We start from the raw sequence: 20,323 nt of genomic DNA on the forward strand, positions 1-20,323 counted from the left end.
CACCTGTGTTCAGTGATGTGCTTCTGCTTTGATCAAGAGCAGGTCTAGAGACTGGAAACCCACCAGGAGTGCCGACAACTTTGATGGTATTGCCAGTCACTTCCACCTACTGTTGTCATACTGGATCTTTGATGTTTATGAGCAGCTCCTACTTCAACAGTCATCACAGGAGTCACTAAGGAGTGACCAAACAGCATCATTAACCTTTTTTTAATCCTGACAAATGCAAGAGCACTTGACTTACAAAGTAAAACTGGATCCCTCACAAATGCATCTGTGAAGCATATCTAAGAATACTTCAAAAGGGCATATGCTGGAATTAATTAAATAAATGAATACTTTTCTCTGCTAGGCTGTATAGAGCGAGCTTCAAACACAAGATCTTTGTCTGCTACTGGAAAAAAATATGTATGTGTGCAGGAAAGAATGTGTAAAAAAGTCACAGACTGGTGAGGAGGACTGTAAATTGCTCAAATGACCTTGAAGCTGGAATAGCCCTTGATAAACCTGTGTGAACTGCAGGCCAGTGATTCTCTAGCATTGGACCAAAACTTAACAGTTTAACAACTTAACAAAGGCTTGTGTGCCTTTGCTTGGGTATTGCTGGGGGATCCCCCAGTTAGTGATGTAATGGAAATAAACTTACTCTTTGTGTTCTAGCTGCAAATTTGTGGTTATTGCACTGCCTGCCAGTGTCAGCTCACACAGTGTGGTACCTTGCCCAGAGACACAGCAGGAAGAAACTTTAAGAGGTCATGGTGGTGATTCCTCAGAGACAGAGGTCTAAAATGAAGCTGATATTTGTTCTAGCTGGGCTGTAGCTCCAGCTCTAGTATCTGCTTTGTACTATGGACTGATGTTTGGTGTCTGGAATTATGAAGATGGAGCACAACTCTGCACTCCTCTTAATTCAGTCATTACTTCCCATGGGCATGTGACACAGGTTACTGAGACTTTTTTTGCTAAATGAAGGCTTATAAGAAAACATTGAAATATGCTTCAAAAACAGCAATGTGGGTTTGTAACTCCTCTCTGTCAATAGCATCCTGCAGTGCGGAAGCTCATAGAAAGAACACTTTGCCCACCCCTGCCTTCAAAAATTTAACTCTAAGCTTCATTAATCACAGAGTTCCCACTGAAAGGAACACAGGAGCTATCAAAATAGCTCATACAAGTGCTACTTCTAATCCAGCACACTGTCTGTTCATTAGCCTGTAGCAGATGGTTTGACAGAAGGTGCAAGAAATTCGTCAGCAGACAATTCTGGATTGGGAAAGTGTCTCTTTAGTTGCTCCACCTCGTTTACTTACATTTTGAAGTGCAAGGATTTACAGAAGAAAGGACTTCAAGAACACTGAAGTAATTTATATATTGTATGCATATATTGCATTTAAGCATGTAATCTTTTGTTGTAGAAATAATGGCATCTTCTCACTGCTCGGATATTTTTATCAGTTAATTACATAAACTAATGATACACCATCTAAAAAGAAGTTCTTGAATACTTGAAATTTTTTTACTTTATTACACAGACTTAAGTCTTTCATCAGAAAGGGTAGACAGAATGCACAATTCCCATTCCTCATAAAGGCTAGTATTCCGCATATAGTTCTAAGTGCAAAAAGTTGAAAAGTGCCAATATTCTCAATCTTGCTTTATATGGAAGATTTTCCAAAGCCTATTTATCATTGCTGCCAATCTCCAACTTCAATTTCTACTCTCTTTCTTGACTAAACAGAGATCTCCATGTCTTTGCTCACAACTGGTTGGGTCAGGGAAAAAATAGCAGGGCCTGACTTATCTATCAAGCCATCAACACAGAGGAATATTTACTCTGATGTCCAAATGATGTATATGTATTTTATTTTATTCCCTTTGTCAACAAAGTGGAGCCTAATATATGTCAACACTGAATTTCACACAACACAAACTTATTCAGAATCTTCTGTAATTTCCACTAAGCAAAGTAACCTGCCATCCTCAAGCATACTGATATTAACTTTCACCCAGCACAGTATCACAGCACTCTACCGACAGGTTTAACTATTGCCTTTTGCACTCTTTTTCAAACACTTTTTATTATGAGAACAAAATGCTAATCTACAGTTTTAACCTACTCTACTATACTACTGTAATAATAACACAAACTGTATACAAAGAACTACGTGCCACAGCAACACTCAAATATGGCTTACATGGCATACTAAGGATGTATTTATTCTTCCCCACCTCCCAAGGGGGAAAAGAAACAATGAACCACCTATGTGATTTCTGCAAATACTTGAAAACAACAGACAACCAGCTCGGCCATTTCCTCTTTTCCCTCACTTTTTAATAGTAGCAGAAATTACAAGAGTAGTAATAAGATTACAGAATGCTTCAGACATCATTTGAATACTGCTCCTTCTCAGGTGGATTCACTGGCCCAAGGACCACCAGACTTTTATCAGTCACAAATTGTTCTTGAGTCCTGGAGGCAGCACCATGGATCCTCCCAAGGGATGGGGAACATAATCAGATTGTTCAAAGAATGGAAACTCATTTGTGAATAGTGGGACTGTAGATCCTGTTACTATATACCTCAAAGCTAGGTATTAGCATGTCAATTACTAGACCATAATTATTAAGGGAAGAAAGACTCCATAGCAACACTTACAAGGCAGAAGAAAGAAAGTAGTGATAGGAAAAGGATAGCATAGAAATCACTCTAAAGACAATGAAAAATAGCCAGCTACAGCAACCTTCGCTTTCCACAGTGTTTCTCTCTACTGATAACTATGCACAAACTAAGGAAATTTTAGTCTCATCCATTTTTTATAATAAATGCATTAAACCCCCCCTCCCACTCTTTAAATATGCTTATAAATTTAAATTGTAAATTCACTCAAAAAGTTCAGTGGAAAGCTGGCAAAAGTCAATCATGTCATCATATTAAATACCTGTATTTACAAAGAACTTTGTGCACTGTGCAATCTGTCAGAGATAAGAGTATGTTCTTCACTGTTCCTTTTGGCATCTTATTTGTGTAAAATGCATTAGCATTTGCAGCTGAAACCCAATGCAGAATTCAGATGAAAACATTCTTGCTTCCCCATCCCCCCTAAAACAGAGAGAAAGTAAGAAGAAAAGAAGCCCCCAGACCACAGCTTTTGGGCTCTGAAGTTGTATTTAATTAAAATACAAAAATAGGAAACTTAAGCAATGTAAGGCTGCGCACAACAAGAATTAACGCTGGTTTGTTGCTAGTTGACACTATTAAAAAAAGCTCAAAACCAAATCTAACCCATAGCTATGCCCCTGTGGGAAATATGCCTTCCTCTGCACCTTATTTCCAGCCCAGCAATCTTCAGCCACTTCCTTGGGTGAAGAATAACCACAAAGTCTTCTCCAATGACTAATAAACAATTTAGAACAACTTGTTCTAAACATCACTAAGAATTTGGTATTTCCATAAGCCTATATACAGCTCTAGCTCCCTAAAAATCTTTAATCAGAGAACAAAAGGCAGGACAAGAAGCCATCCTGAGCACCAAATCCCAACTCTTTATACTGTTCACCAATCCACTTGGCCTTGGATCTGGATTCATGCCCTATACAACAGAGCTGCTCCAGGCTGAGCACAGCTTAGCAACATGTCCAGGTCCAGACCTGCCGACATAGCAGTGCAGAGGACTGACTTCTGCTGGAGGCAGACCCATTCCTTTCCATTTCCCAAACCTTACCAGCACTGCACCTTCTGACTCACTCGCTCCTTCCTCCTCCTTGTTACACCTCAGAAGCTGCTCCAGTTGGATCATACCTTCCCTGATGGTAACTGACCTTCTCTCCACCTTTCAGAAACATTCATGCTGACCCAAGACAACACTCAGGGCTAAATATACAGGCAGCTGTTCTCTCATCCTTTTATGATAGCACAATAGCAGCATTTTCCAACAAGATACAGTATGTGCACAAAGAATGAAAACAAATTGTGTATTTTTACCTTCTGAGATGACATTAGCAAGCATTTTAGGAACTGCAAGAGCAATAAAATAATCATTTTTGTTCTGAAGGGCACCTGCCTGAATTCCAACGAGACTACTGTAAATGGCCATAGAAGTTTTGCTTGCCATGTCTAGACTGGGGAAGAAATACCACTGCAGCATTAGTAAGCCTACTTATGGTGACAGAAAGTCCTCGTTGCTTAAGCCTTCCAGTATTGTTCCTAAACAGGGAAAATCAGCCATACAAAATTCTCACATGGTTCTGACACTGCCTGCCCAGACTTACAAAGTATTTTACTTTATCTTTTTATGAGACAAACTTTGAGAAGTGAAGATTCAGGCCTAGATGATTTACAGCTAGCAAATTAGTTACAACTAACAAATCATGCAATGAAATCTAAGAAGCTATTCAAAAAGTCAGCTTGACATGAATGTAAGAATAATGCAGATCCTTTTGAAGAATGTATTCAAATGAGTATATTCAGAGGGGTATTCTGTACTTTGACTGGGACACCAATGATTTTCAAAAGGCTTTACCTGCCCTCATTTCTTTTCCCAAAAATGGTAATTTCTTCCCCGTCATTCTTTATTATGCTCCGCATTCATCCCATCTCTATCCAATCTCACCCTTCCAATGCCTTACTATCAATCTATCAAGTTTCCTTAAATTAAAAACAACATTCATTTTTGCAACCTTTGCTTTTCTTTTTAGCTCCCTCTTTGGGATTTGACTTCTCATCTCCTGTTTTTACAGTAAGACAACTCCTGAGAATGTACAGCATGTCAATACCAATAGCACACTTCAGGGTCCTGCAAGGTTTAACTGTGATTGATCATTATTGACAGAAAACAGTTTTCTATTCTTCTTCCTGCACTTAAAGAAGCAAAATATTGATTTTAACTTGTTATGGGACAACTTCCTATTTGCATGGTATGGATTAATTTCAAGATGACTTCTGTAATATGACTTCCAGAACAAGATTGCTAAATGACACTGCAACAGACCAGAACTGAAATAACACATCATAAAAACCACCCCTGCTCAAACTGAGTCAAACATGGGGTTGGAGTATGTGACTCCACAAGTATTTCTAGCAGGGGAAGCAGGAGCCTTATATTTACAGTATATGTTAAAGCTACTCTTCTTTACAGGTGACCCAATCCTACATGTGACTTTTACAGACATTCAGGATAGTAAGGATATCAAGTAAAGGACATTAAGTAAAACAAATACTCATCAAAATGTCTTGCCTGAATGAATTGTAGCTATTACTGCTTACAAAATATCCATGAAATCTTAGAATTTACAGGGGAAAAAAATGCAGGTCTGACATTTATTAAAAATAAGCCAGTATTTTTAGAAGTGTCCTATTGACACTAGGCATTACAAGAAATATTATCTGGTTTCAGCATGTTTTAAACTTTTCATGCACAAATAATTTCTTTTTGGGGATATATCTCTTTAAGGAGAGCATCAGAATCCCAAGTGCTGCAGAATAATTAAAATACAGATTTCAGGTCTGCTTTGCTAAAGCTAAGAAGCTTATGCGATCACAAGGTCTTTGAACATCTCTCTCTTCCCCTTCCAATAGTTTTGAACCACTTGACAGATATTACTGTTTTTTGACAGGATAGCAACCCCTAAGGTAGTTAAATTGCTACATGCTTTACAGAAACAGATGGCCAAGTAAAGAACAAGCTTCTGACAAACAGCTCCAATAGACGCCCTGAATGAGATGAAGGCTGGAGTATGGATTCACATCATATTACACATTAGCAGAGTCCACACAGAGAGAAACCTTACCATGCCTTCAACATAATAAAAACATTGATCATAACCACCAGAAGAACCGTAAGACACAAATTCATAAGAAAATGAGCTTTACTAACTCCAGACTTCACAGGAGGGAATGCTTGCTGTTAACGGTGATCACGTTTAATCAGGAGACAGAAGAAATAGGCAAATATAATTTGAAAGTTGCAAATCATTTTATTTTTAATTTTCAATCTTCTAATAGAGGTCATCTAATGAAACTACTACTAGCCAAAATAACCCCTCTCTCAGAACAACTATTGCTACAAATATCCCTAACAAGCAATGCATACAACTTTGTATGTATATAAGATGAAGAACTTTAAGATACTGAAAATATTAATTTAATAATAGACAAGTTGAAAGTGCATCTATAGACTAACCAGATCCATTCAGTAATTTCTGGACAAATTTTAAGTGTACAGCTTTCCTTCCAACTAATTTCAAAGCTCATCATGCTGTGGGGAAAAAGAAAAAAAAAGTGAGACTGATGAATTCAGTAAAGTCTGTTAAAACTGCCTTTTAAACAGCAATGTATGGAATCACCAACTCTGGAGAAGTCTATGCAGCTATAGTACAATTAAAAACAATTATGTTACTTGTTGTCTGTCATTTCCCCCTCAGTGCCAACACTAACTACAGCATCATTTGTGGTATTTCATCACACACACAGAGGTTAAAGTCATGCTCTTGCCTAGCAACACTAAGCTTGTCAGTCACAACAAGTAAGCCTGTTTCTACCATAGAAGAAATTTAGCTTGTTTTCTGAAAGCACCAGTTTGTATCTTCCTTATGATAAGTACACAAGTATGCAGTACTTTTTCCAAAGAACAATAGCATCTATTCAAAATATTTTTGCTTTTGCATGGAATTAGATTTTTAGTAAAGACATCTGAAAGAGAATGTTAAGGATGTGGTAGCTGTTTTCATCAAGTTAAAAAAAACAAACCCAAACGTCACTGCATTGTTTTTATACAGCTTGTCAGGTACACATAAAATGATCACAGTGAAAATCCTGCAGGGAACGAATAGAGGTGTTCTGTTTCCAAATAAAGCCTTCCACATATCCAGATAAAGATTCTTTTTCAGTGATCTATTGTGCAAAGAGCCTATCTTTGAAAACTTATTTCTCTCTAAATAAGAACACACCTATTATTTAACTTAGAAGACAGCAATATCCTATAGCACTGCTGAATGTCTTCCACTCCCTTACATATGGGGCATCCTGAGAAGTTCCAATCCTACTCCAGCGAGGTGCTCCAGTTTGGAATCCCATGCCAAATTTATATGCTCTGTCACGGCCTGGTATGAAAGTTTTGCAACTGCTGCTCCAAGACAAACCACACATTATGATGAAAAGAATAAAATAAATCCACATCCTAACAATCACTCATTTACAATGATGACTGACACTTGTATTTGAACTCCTTTCAAAGCACTCTAATTACCTGTGCTCTTACGTAACTGAAAGAAAACAAAAAGCTCTACCATGAAGCATGGGCTAATATTTTATAGACATTAGTAATACTATCTGTAATATCACATTTTGTTACAGCTCATTTAAAAATATGGTAAGAGGTTTATGAGAATCTTTTTTTCTGAAGTACAAATTTCCAAGAATTAAGTCCTAAATATGACAGTAAACACCTACTACATTTTTAACCCCCCTTTTAGACATTTGCCTAAAGCATTTAAGGACATTTCTTGGCTGACATGGATAATACAACAAAAAGTCAATGAACGCTATGATTTTTACCAATGCTATTTTGGGAAATAAACTTCAATTACAAGGTACAGGAATCTAGGTTTTAAATTTAGTTCTCACCTCCTGTGACTGTAGTCACCAGAAATTCTCCCATCGTTTATTCAGCCTGACACTGCCACCTATAGCAGTCTCGTGCTTGCAGCAGTGATGCCAGCACTGATGAGAACAATGTGTGGTCGTGTTGCAAACACAAAGCATTTTGTGAAAAACAGGTTTGGATCATGCATTAATACAGACATTAGTGACCGACCACTTAACCTGGTGGAGTTGTCATGGGATTAACACGGCAGCCTACTGACTTCTAGTCTGGGAAAGATAACCCTTGAGCAGGAGCAACAGCACTCCTTTCAGGGCCAGTTTGGTGTATACATGCAAATAATGGATTTCTTCATGGAAGAGAGAGATGTAAAGCCATCCACCACACACAGAAGCTGAGGCAACACCGATTTGGAACAGCACTATCTGCAATTTAAATCAAAGCTCCAACATGTAAGTCCTCAAACATAGTATGGAGCCTGTCAGGAGCTCGCGGTAGGAACTGCGGAATTTCACCGTTTCAAAACCCTCCATGGGGCTGCATGTGAAATCTATAAGTTCAGAAAAGTCAGAAAAAATTCCTAATCAATAAATGAAATTTATACTTAGACTCACAGGTATTCACTGACTAATACTGACTGGTGCCATTACACCGCACAATGGTAAGTTCATAAATGAACTTACATACAGAGCATAACTTATTCTTACCAGAAGCCATCAACATCAAGAATCTAACAGTATTCAGAAGCAATTGGTTAGAATAAATGAGAGATGATAAGCATCCTACATTCAAGATGATATCATACGGGAATTAAGCATTATTCAGGAACAGACTGCACTATAACAATGGTTTTTTACCCCCACTTTTAAGTCAAGCCCATAGCTCAGGAGACTCAAGTAAGTATGTATCAGGGTAATTTCAGGCTTTTTCGTAGATGCTGTTTATATGTAAAATACTTGAACACTCACTAGGACAGCTGTTGGAACACAAGTTCCAACAAGTTTTCCAAGTCCAAAATAAAAGACCTAATTAGCAAGTACAGGCACAGTCTCTATGCCAATTCCACAGGAGAAGCTGAGAGATATGCACCCCAGACCTTCCTACAAACTGGTGATAATGTGATTCTCTGAGAAACAGTTTCTGTTCCAGACCTTGTCCCAACACAAATAGAAAAAGCAATCTGCAACTGGGCAGGTTTCACACCAAGATGAGTGTTGTCACTACTACAGTTCAAACAATAAACTTTGTGGGCAGAAGAACCTCTTTTTCCCAAATGTCACATTAGCCCCAATCATTGAATCTGGTGGAAAATACTAAGTGAATTTGGCCTGAGTCTGGAAACAGTTTGGCAACAAGCAAGTGAATAAAACACCAGCATAAACTATCTGCCCTTCAAATTAGCCACAGATCTAGACTGCTTACTTATATCAGCAACAAGTATGTCCAAAATTATCACAATTATGCATAATAACATCTGAAGAGGCTATTAAACATTATTCAGGTTTTAAGCCAATTCCAAACTACAAAGCATCAGATTCACCTCGAGCACGGGATGCAAATTACCTCACATTTGTTCTCACAATTCCCTCTGAAGCATGTTTTATTACTCATTGTCACAGACCCCAGGTTTAATTTAGCACAGCCGTTCCAACATTCAGTCCTCCGGGCCATAAAACTGAAAGCATATGAGCTGCATTATGAAATTCTGTCCTGTAACAATAAAGTTAAAGCTACTGATGGCCTTTCTGTACGCACTACAATAAGCAAACCCTTTGTGAGTCTAGCAAGAGCATTCACAATTTTATGCTGTTGACCAAATTCAAACCGAAATTTATTATATGAATCACTGCTATCCCGATGATCACCTCTTCCAAGACTTTAATCTTAACAGTCCAAGATAAACTGTTTTTCCAACTATGCAAATCACCCTCAAATACTGTCAAAGAAAATACGACCTTTATACCACCAAAAAAAGTTTTATTTTGTGGAAGTATAACATGTCATTTATTTATTTATTTAACCATAATTACATGCTAGCAGGAGATTAATACAGGCTGGGAAAAACAGACTAAGCAGTCCACTTTTGAAATGGAAAATACCATTTTAAAAGACCTAAAATATTAGTGGTGATAAAATTTAAAATCTTGAATACATAATCTAGAATTTAGTAAGCTTGCAGAAGAGATTTATAAATGTACAGAGTATCTAAGACTCACACAGTCATTACAGGACTAAATAAAATAATATAAAACAACACCACAGAAAAACAACCCACAGATTTGATTTCTTCCTGAGTGGAAGCTCACTACAATTAATACAAGCAATTGAGTGGACCTGTCAGGTGTTCCCGTCATTATAGAAAGGCAGCTGCTATCTGGAAATGTGAGTTAAATTATTTATCAAATGATTCTAAATATCATCAAATTCAGTGCAGACAGTCATTCAAACGGCTTCTAATAAATTATTTGATATGGCTCTAATGGAAAGCATAAGTTATTCAGAAGTATTTGCTTAAGCAGCATCATACTCATGTTTTGAAATTCTATCCAGACACGTCCAGAAGTGACATGCTATAAGTCACATTACAAATATACTCCCCTGCTTTTGAGGTATTATCAGCAACACCCAAGAATTTACACAAATTAAGAAACAAATAATTTTGACAGCCTTATGCCATGGTGGAGAACAAGCATATTTTTATTCTGCACAGCCCAGAAGCTTTTTTTAGTTTTTCTGCTGGACAAAAAAAAAAGGTGCCCACATCATTTACCACATCAAGAGCATCATAAATATCAACCAACTCCAGAGCATTAAACAACGCCTATATAGTACAAAGGCAACTTCTCAGTAATGACAGGTTGTACTGTATTGTTCAAGGCACATCCCTTCCTGAGGAAAATTATTTCAAGACTAAAGCCAAAAAGCTTTCCTTCTATTAAAATGAGTAGACTCTCTGTCATTCTAAGAGACTATATATGACACTGTTGATGCTGAGAGGACTCTAGAAAAATTGGGAGCAAACTGTCTCAAATTCGGGTTAAGGAACACAAGACCAATGGACAGAGATGGGTAAATTATTTGAGACATTTATTTAAGGGAAACACCAACAGTTTTCCTCAGGTGCTTATGGATTTCAGATTAATATGCTAATCTGCTATTAACCACATTTAAGTGAATAGGAAATGTTAAGTAAATATTTGGGATTAATACATTTCCAATTTAAAATAATAAAATCTAGCTATTATACTTAAAATGACATCATGAAATGATCAGTTCTTTGGTTCAAAACACTAGCATGGTTTCTGCTAGTTTCTAGAACTACAGATGTACATGACTATGGTCACCCATGCATGCACAGTAACAGGATAAGAAAAACATAAACAAATCGCAACACAGGAAATTAACAATAGATTAACAAACAAAAAATTCACCCCAAAGGTGGTCAGACACTGGCACCACCACAATCACAGAGACTGTGCAACCTCCATTCCTGGAAATACTCAAAACTCACGTGGACAAAGTCTGAGCAACATTACCCAACTGGACTTGCTTTGAGTGTGGAGGCAGAACTAGGTAACATCCAGAGGGTCCTTTGCAATTTAAAATACTCTACAGTTCAGTCCTTTTTTTTCCCTAAAGTTCCTTTCCTTATTGGAGGTATACTTTTCCATTTTCATTTACACTTCATTTTACATAAGTATCCAAATTATTTGCAGTGGCTTCAAAATAAAAATCAGAACTCTGTTTTGCAAGCAATCATGACAAGATCATTGATACAAATGATGTAATATTACACATTTGGCACAATAAGACCCATTTATTTTATGGTCGTTCCGTCACCGGAGGCTGCTAAGATACAGTAGCTAAAACAAAAGCAAAAGATTCATTTACAAAGTAATAAACAGCTCTGATCCTCGCAGGCTGTTATCACTCCTTCAGCCTGCATCACCCACATGTTGCAGGCGTTTGGAGAGGAGTGAAAGGACAGAAAACGAAGGAAACGACAGATCAAAGAGCTCGAGTGACCCTATAGGAAGTACTGCATGAATCAGGTGTACACATACATCAGACCTCGCGTCTCACACCGAAGACACACTGCAGAGGACAACGCCATGAGTACCTTTGTTCACATGCTTCAGGGGTGACCTTAATGAAGACGTAGTAAAAGCATCCTGTGTGCACCTGTGGATATTAACCGGCCCACAGTTGCCTATATCCCTGAAACATTTTTTTCCTCTCTAAAAAAAAAGGCTTAAAAAAACAACCACCACGAGGCCTCCAGAACCAGTTTCTTTCCCACTCCTTAAATAAGAACCGTGCTATTTTTAAGACGCATTGTGATGGGAAGCACATCTAAAAATAAGTTTGCTGGCGCTCGGCGGCCCAGTGTCGCTCCCCATGCCCGTCCCCGGCAGGGCAGCCGGCCCGGTCCTCGGTCCCCGGGGCCGCCTCGGGCGGGGAGGGGGCCGGGGCTGCAGGTGGGGAGGAGGCTTTGTCTGCGATCGGGCGCTAAGCGACAGCGGCGTCAAGGCGGGCGGCCGCCGGCTGGCGACCGGGCTCCGAGGAGGAGGCGGCGGAGGGGAAGGGGGAGGCCCCCCCCGTCACCGGCATCCCCGAAACTTTTCTCCGAGCCACCGCGAGGGAAGAGACGCCGCCGCCGCGAGCCCCCGGAGCGGAGCCGGGGACCGCCCGGTATCCCCGCCTCTCTCTCTCCTCGTCCGCCGGGCGCGGCCGAGCGCCGCCTCCCCGCTCCGGCCGCCCGCCATCCGCCGGGACGCGCCGGGACGCGCTCCGCCGCCCGCTGCCCTCCCCGCGCCGCCGCCCGCCCGCTCACTCACCCGCGCCCGGCGAGCGCAGTCACCGGCGCCTCCTGCCCTCGCTCCCTCCCTCCTGTCAAGTTGAGCCCAGCCTCCCTCCGCCCGACCTCCCTCCGCCCGGCCCCTCCTTCGCCACCGGGAGCCGGCGCCACCGGCCAGGCCCTCCCCCAGCGGAGCCGGGCACCGCCCCGCTCTCACCTGGTCCTGCCGCCGCCGCCGCCGCGGGGGGAGCGGGGCAAGATGGGGACAGCGGAGGCGGCTCCGGGCAGTCCCAGCCAGCGGCGAGATCGCGCCGCCCCGCCCGGAGCTCCCTGGGCTCCTCCCCGCCGGGACGCCCCGAGAGGCGAGGGGGGCGGTGGGCCGTGCCGGGCTGTGCCGTGCCGGGAGCGGGCAGGCATGGCGGGCGGGGCCGCCTTCTGCCCCTCGTGGAGACACGGAGCGACCTGGGCGTCGCGGCAGGAAAGCGAGGCAGCTTTCCCGGGAGAGCCGGCCGGGATCGCGCCGCTCTCTCGGGAGGAGGTGGCAGGAGCCCGGCGGTGGGGCTGTGGAGCCCGGCTGGCAGCGCCGGTAGCGGCTGCAGGCCGGGCGGGCTCCCTCTGTGTCACACGATCCCAGCGCCGCTCTCCGCAGCAAGTGTGCCGGGTCAGATAACCCCGCTCGTAAGGAGAGATCCTCGGTGTGCGAAATAGAAAAAAGGGTGTAAAATGGGGGACTTTCAGGAAAGCGGCAGTGCCGGTAGTGCCTGACAGCAGGGAGGTCTTAAAACTGACGTCCTGGTCGGGGAGCGGGTCTAAAATAAGGCGGAAAGGGTTAAGTGAAGTCCAAAAAATATGAGAAGGTGCAGTGAGTGCTCTGCGCTGTGATCGGGAGGAGCAGGAACGCGGTGCCGGTGCTGAGAGGTATGCCGGGGGGAACAGCGCTCCATTATCTGCTCGGTGAGGGGATGGTGAAGGATGGGGTTTTAAGTCTGCGGTGTCAGATAACTTAAAAGGTGGCAGTATGTGTGAAAGGAGTCAACAAGGAAAGACTTAAACCTGTTCATGTTGCTTTAGGTCATTTGTAAGCGGTAGGAATACAGACAGGTATGAGAAGGTTGTTCTTATAAAGGTGAATTTGTTTGCTTGGGAAGTAAAAAGTTTGTCAGCTGTAAATACTAAGATAGATACCAACGTCTACTCAGCTTTAGGCGGATAGGCTTGTAAGAGCAGGTTGGTGTCTTTTTCCTGCGAGGAACACGCTGTTCGTCAAGCAGCATAGCTGATGAGGCCTGGTTGCCTAGGGAGGGAGGGATGTTCGTTCTCCCTGTTTATTTCCGCTGAGTCCTCTGGATCTCTCCCTCCTGCCAAAGTCACCTGTAGTTTTTTCCTCCTGCCTGTGTGCTGGGCTGACATTCATGTGCAGAATCACCAGTCAGGAGATGTGTCATTACTCCTTCCAAATTAGTAAGAGACTCAAGTAAAACTATGAAATTAGTGGCAACATTAGTCAAGAGACTAACTGAGGTGTCTCTTCTACTCTTTGAATTCTCGTGAAATTTCAGAAAATACAGTGTCTTTGAGATTTGTATCTCAGTTCTCCACTTGACTTGTCAAACTGGCAAAGGCTTCAAAATCTGTGAAGGGCATGGTCTGACAGGCAAAAGGACAGAATAACAAAATAGTCAGATAAGCCCCACTTAGGGTTGATTCCAGGCTAAACCTGGACCACATATGACTCATGTTAGTTTGTCGTCTATTATAAAGCGTATTTATAATGTTAGACACCTCTGTGGGACCTAAATTTTTGTGAATCTCAATAATCATGGATGGTAATTCTTTATCCAACAAGGATGTATCTAACAGAGTGTCACAGGCTGGTGAAAAATTAGGTATCGTCTCTATATCATCCATACACCATCTGTGCTGTGCATTACTGCCAGGCAGCACAGAGCCATTAAGGGAGAGTGGGGTAATAGACCTCCGCCTGCCTTTTAGTGCTCTCAGCATTCTGCAGTGCAAGCTCTTAAATGTTCTGGGTCAATGTCAGAGCGTTCAGAGTGAGGAGGTAACAGACAGTGTTTTCTACACCATCAGCTACCTCACTGCTTCAGCCTTCCCTAAAAGCTCATCTTTGATGTCCTCTAGGAAAAGTGCATATAAATACTTACACCTGAGAACTGTATTCCCTTTCTGTGGGTTCACATTTTCAGTTCCCTTTTCCTGATTAACCAGCTTTACTGTATTCCTCAATGCATCCCTTTACTCTGCACATGATGTCACTTGTTTGTCTTGGTCTGGAGGCATCTCATCTACCCAGACCTGTATGTTGGGGATTATTTTATAAAAAAAATCAGAATCTTCATTATAGATATTGGCTTTTATAACAATTCATTAGAAAAGGAAGGGCATTCTGAGGAGATACAGGGAAAACATTGTCATTACCTTGAGCACCTACAATGTCTTTGCAAGCTGTGCCATCTTATAGGTTGAGACTAAGCTCTTGGAAAACATCTTGGAATTTTGTAGGGATGTAAAGTTGCATGAGAACCCCAATTAAATCTCTATACATGACTTGCAAAAGCCACCGGGAACCACGAATTTAGAGGTTTTACAGTAACCTAATTTAAAGGTTACACAATATTCATCTCCTAGAAGGCAATAAATTAAATCTTGGCTGACTCCCTAGAGTACACTTACCAATGCAGCTGAGCCATTATAGGATTGATGGTGATTGTGAGTGCTGGGACAAAGTTTCTGCCATTCAAGGGAAAAAGAGGAACAGAGGGAAAATTGTGATTTAGAAAGGACTGAGTGAGCCCCTGTGTCTTCAGGGCAGCAAGATTTTGTAACTGCATTTAGTTAGGATATCTCTTAAAGCCACAGGTTAGAGAAAATCTGATTTTTCTAATGCTCATAGATGACAGTTTTGAGAACCAGTGACATCCTGTAGAAGGCTATTCTGTCCCATCTGTACTTTTGGGTGTAGAAGGAGGGAGCTGCGACAACATAATGCTTTATTTATCTATTACTCTTTGAAATACTTGACTTTATTAAAAAGTGAAACACATTATATCCTGTGTCTCTGTGTCCCATACTTGACAAACACTAGAAGCAGACAAAAATAGGAAATAGTCAGGTTGTGATGTGTTTGACAGTGACTGGAAAGGGCCAGCATTAATTGTGTGTCACTCAAGTGCCCTCCACCCCCATGAAAACCAGGAAGGGAGATGATGATGAAGATATTATGGGGGCTATAATGGGAAAAAGAATTGGTTTGCTGAATGTGGGGACCAGGGTATGAAGTGGAAAATCAAAGGACATTGTAAAGGAGACAAACTGATGTGGAGGAAATATTGAACTGGAATTAGTGCAAAAAAAGGTCACTGCATGGAAGAGGAAGGAAATGGAGTATATCTGAACTCTTTTGGCCTTATTTTCTGTGATTTATCTAATAACAGTGGCAGCTCTTCATAATAGTAAATAACAATACTTAAGTCCCTTGCAAGCAAATTAGAGTGCCTGTGTTCCTACAAGAATGCTGAAGGCTGAATTTCCAGCCTGAAATGATTGCTCACAAGGTGTGCATTCTTGCTGGCTGCAGGACTGAGACATGGGCTGTCATTTAATGAGCTGGCCTGCACACTCGTAAAGATCACGTGATTTGTGTGGAAGCTCTCTAAAGCTCAGTATATTTTAGAGTAGGAAGCTTTTAACATTTGACCTCTGCATCATTTGGTCTTAAAGATGCCTATTTTGATAACTTAACATATTTGGAAGCTACATGTAACAGAAATTTTATAGCACAACTTTTAATGAGAAGGAATTTTGTACACTGACAGAGTGATATGCAAGAGCAGTTTGGATTTATTTAGTTTCTTCATTTCTCAGTTTCCAGGGTAACAAGGAAACACGCTTGAAATGAATGTCTGGAAAAATAATTTGGAGTTGCAAATGATAATTTATTAGTTTGATTATATTAATAACAAGTAGTTTTCCTAGTTTGGACATTTTAACACACCTGAGAGCAGAAGAGTGTCACACTGTATTTTGGAAGAGAGTGCAACTCAACTAACACGACTTTATTTACCCAACTTTTCTGCTTCTTCTCAGTTCTTCAATTAATGGCCTATCAACAATGAAGGACAAGGGAGACTTTCAGAAAATTTCAAAATTAACATATTCAAATGATTTGGTATGATGATAGGGACAGGGCATTATGCACCTTTCTGCTTGACTCTTGCCTGGTTTTTTGAAGTGTACTGAGAACAAGTGTTCTTCAGCTGTTGCATTACATTTACTTACACTTTGGTAACACTCAAAGATCAGCTTTTTGCTCAGTTGTGACAAGTTCTGTTAAATATATGATTTTTCAAATTCCTCTTCCTAAGATAATGAAAGCTACATTAGCAGAGATAAAAGAGGAAGTTTTTAGTGCTTCCTTTGTCTCCTGATATTGAGAACTATTTGTAAGCAAAGTGTAAATATCTACAATTACATCATTTTGTACTAAGCAGAGCTCATCTATTTCTTTTAATTTAGATCCAAGAAAATCCTGTTTCTGTTCACTGAAGGCCAGGATCACAGGAAGGCATAGAAATTACATTCTTAAATACAGTCTCAGTTGTTTCCAGTGTCTGGAATGGATCCTACCTTTAAAGAGTTTGCATTTCTTAGCAGTGTCTTTTGTCCAAGAGTGTCTTATTCTAACAATGAGATATCAGGCAGGACTCTGGCAGCTACTGCCTGGTGAGATGTGTGGACTGACCTCTGCCAGTTTCTGTTGGTTGGGCTGGGGGTGGACAGACTGAATGGGAGGTGATGGTAGAACTACTTTGGCATCTGTCAGAAGTGAGGAGAGGAGTAAGTTAGATAACTGCAAAACACCAGTTGCAAAACATGCCACATGGAGATTCATCCTTGGGGAATAATGGAGGAAATGCATTTTGAAAATGGCTTTTATCAGTTCTTGGAGTGAGGCACCATCTCGATGTACTCACATTTACTGTCCTTCAGATGCCTACACACCCTTCAGATGCCTTCCTCAAACTGTTTGCTGTGCACTTGCATCTAATTATACTGATTTTTCTGGCAGGAGAACCAAAAGGTAGAAATTGGTTGCCAAGGTCTGAAGAAGTAAGACTGTAATTGCTTGTCCCTTCTAAAGGACTCAAGCATTCAGTGCAGTTCTCAGTGGATGCTAACCTCTCTTTGTTGTTTTTACCTGTGCAAAGGGGCTGCAAAAAGGCGATGATTTATCACACTTTGCACAAATGATTTCTCTAATAGCGTGGTTTGATTTGGAGCAATTTTGAATAGGGTCACAGATGATTGGGAAATAAGCCCTAATGAAGCATTTATAGTTGTTTAATAGGACTTACAATACTAGACCAAGCACAGAAATTATTTTCCCCACTTTAGAACATTTGACAAAGCATACAGAAGAAGATGTTGCTCACTAAATATGCACTATGCCAGCTTTATCTGTATGCTGCTTCCCTGATCTGCACTGGTGAATGACATAGCTGTGCCTTGGACAAGACGTACGGGAATCTAACTTTAGTCAGCTTGACTGGATTTGTGTGTACCAGCATGACCGAAGTAATGTCACACAAATCCAGCGTGTTTCACTTGTTAAGATTTTGGAGACACTGGAGACCCTAATTTTAGGAGGACTTCTCATGCTCACCTGGAGACTGTCAAGAGAGGTAATAAGCCTAGTATGTGTTAACACATGGACTCTTTGAAATTCTAGAAACACGTGCTGTCTCTGACTCTTATTATGTCTCAAATCAAATGTTCTGCTGTCTCAGTAGTGCGAGGGCTGGCTGGAGATTATTGCATAATGAGTCAAATAGCCAGAAAGAGGCCTTTCTCACTTACACTTCACAGCATATACTGCTTGTTCTTCATAGGTGTTACATTAGTGGAAACAAAGCTTCTCCAAAGTGGGAGGTGAGACCTTCTTAATGAATTAATAATCTTAATAGAAAATACAGGACTGAGGTGACATGATGAGGCTACTTGAGGAACAGTGGTTGAAACGTATGTATGTGTGTGCTGCTCATGTAAAACTAGTTCCCTTTGCTGCCCAAAACATCATCACATTTCCCGAAACTCTAGAAAGAAAGTAGGATATAATTACACCTTGCTTTCATGTCTATGCTTAGAATCCAGGTGACTTAAGCAGCTGTCCCTTGGCTTACTTTTTTTTCAAATTTATTATGAATGATGAAACTGTTTTGCCCATATACTAAATTTTGAAGCAACAAGCAGGAGAGGCTTTTCACCTGTACCAATAAATCAGCTGGACAAACAGGTGGAAGTTGGAAAGGTAGCATAAAGTGGACAGGCTTCAGCCTTAGCCCCTGATGCCTTTGAAATGTGTTGGTTGCATATATCAAGGGCATGTGTGCCCTTGAACTGGAATTTGTGCAAAAAAAGTCACGGCATGGAAGAGGAAGGAAATGGAGTATATCTGAACTCTTTTGGCCTTATTTTCTATGATTTGTCTAATAAGATGGCAACTCTTCATAATAGTAAACAGCAATACTTAAGTGCCTTGCAAGACACAGCCCTGTGTGTTTTCAGCCTTTTTCTCTCACCACACTCATGGTGAGCTGTAACACAGAGCACCAGATCACCACATTTTGCTTTGCACTTGGGAGTCCTCTGGGCTGGAAGGGTGGTGATATGGTCTGATACGGTCTGCTTCTGCACCTGTTGTAGCTTTTGTTTCTCATTTATCTGGGTGAAAATCAATTCTACAACCTGCTGTGTCCTCCTGCCTCCTGTTCCTCTACATCCCTCTGGTGTAAAGGATTTACCTCCTTATGCAGTACTTTTCACTATAAAACAGAAAGTGGTGAATCTCACCTTTGCTAAGTGTGAAGTAGTGATTGTAAGTGCAAGGACAAAGCAATACAAATCAAGAAGAATGGTTTTAACTTTTATGAACAGGTAAAAATGGGCAGGAGTGCATATGCTTCCTTAGAAATTGTCAGAAATTCCCCTTTATTCCTCAGACCCAGATGTGCAGCAGAAGTTTCTAGGCTGTCTTTCTGATATCATTAGTTCTGTACCTGAAGTTACCATATGAGGCACAGGGCTATAATAATCTCATGCTCTCTGTTGCTTGTGCTCATTTCACATAAATGTGTAGTGTGTCACCATCCTAAATTAACACTGGCAATTACCAAAGGCTCTGTCTTCTTATGCAATGCAATCTTCATTGTAGGAGTCATAGTTTTCAGGGCTATTGACAGAAAATACAAACCTAAAAAGTCATGAATGTGCTTAGATAGATAAAAATTGTGGATTTTTTTAAGCACAAATTTAGGGCAGCATCCTTTCTAGAGCTTTTTTATGGGATAAAATTAATACTTAACAATAGCTACCTTTTTTATTACAGACCCTACTTAAAGGAAGTTGTTCTTAATTGCATACACGCTCTGGGTGGGATTAATCTGCTTCAGCACATATGTCTGGTGCCCTTTGAGAAACCCTGGGTCAGCCAAGACATTTGTGTGGAGTTGGCAGGTATGGATGGGGACATGTGGGGATGCCTGCCCTTCCAGAGACCATACTTAGGCTCCTCAAATGGCGCGAGACACCTATGTTTAGACAGCTGAATTTCCGCCTTCCTGGCAAGGACTTGCTTGGCAGAATTCTTCATGTGCACATTTTCAGGTTTTAGAAGTCCTAATGCTCATTTGGAATTTAATTTTAGTAGGAGTTTGCCAGAGCTAATATAAAAGAAGTGGTGTCGCATAGCGGGGCACTGAAGAGGGGCAAAGAAAGAAGAGCAGGGAAGCAATAAGAGCAAGACATTCCACTTTGGTAAATCATGATAAAGTCAGCTGCTTGTATAACCAGAATCCACAACTGGAATTCACAAACAGAAAATGGGGGTATCACTGCTACCCTTTGCTCA

The 20,323-nt window shown here is 41.0% G+C and overlaps 1 protein-coding gene across 1 annotated transcript in view; it reads right to left on the reverse strand.

The window, feature by feature from the left end:
• The window catches only part of FRY (FRY microtubule binding protein), a 227,714-nt gene extending 215,028 nt beyond the window's left edge, over nt 1-12,686 (reverse strand). Inside the window, exon 1 of the mRNA XM_042014107.1 lies at nt 12,614-12,686. The gene's annotated coding sequence lies outside the window, so the exon portion shown is untranslated. The remainder of the gene's footprint in view (nt 1-12,613) is intronic.
• Between the last annotated feature and the right edge of the window lie 7,637 nt (nt 12,687-20,323).

Source organism: Corvus kubaryi, unplaced genomic scaffold (assembly GCF_017639235.1).
Source record: "Corvus kubaryi isolate FWS band 111438036 unplaced genomic scaffold, C.kubaryi_AGA036_p1.0 split1-65, whole genome shotgun sequence".
In the NCBI taxonomy this organism is placed as follows: Eukaryota; Metazoa; Chordata; class Aves; order Passeriformes; family Corvidae; genus Corvus; species Corvus kubaryi.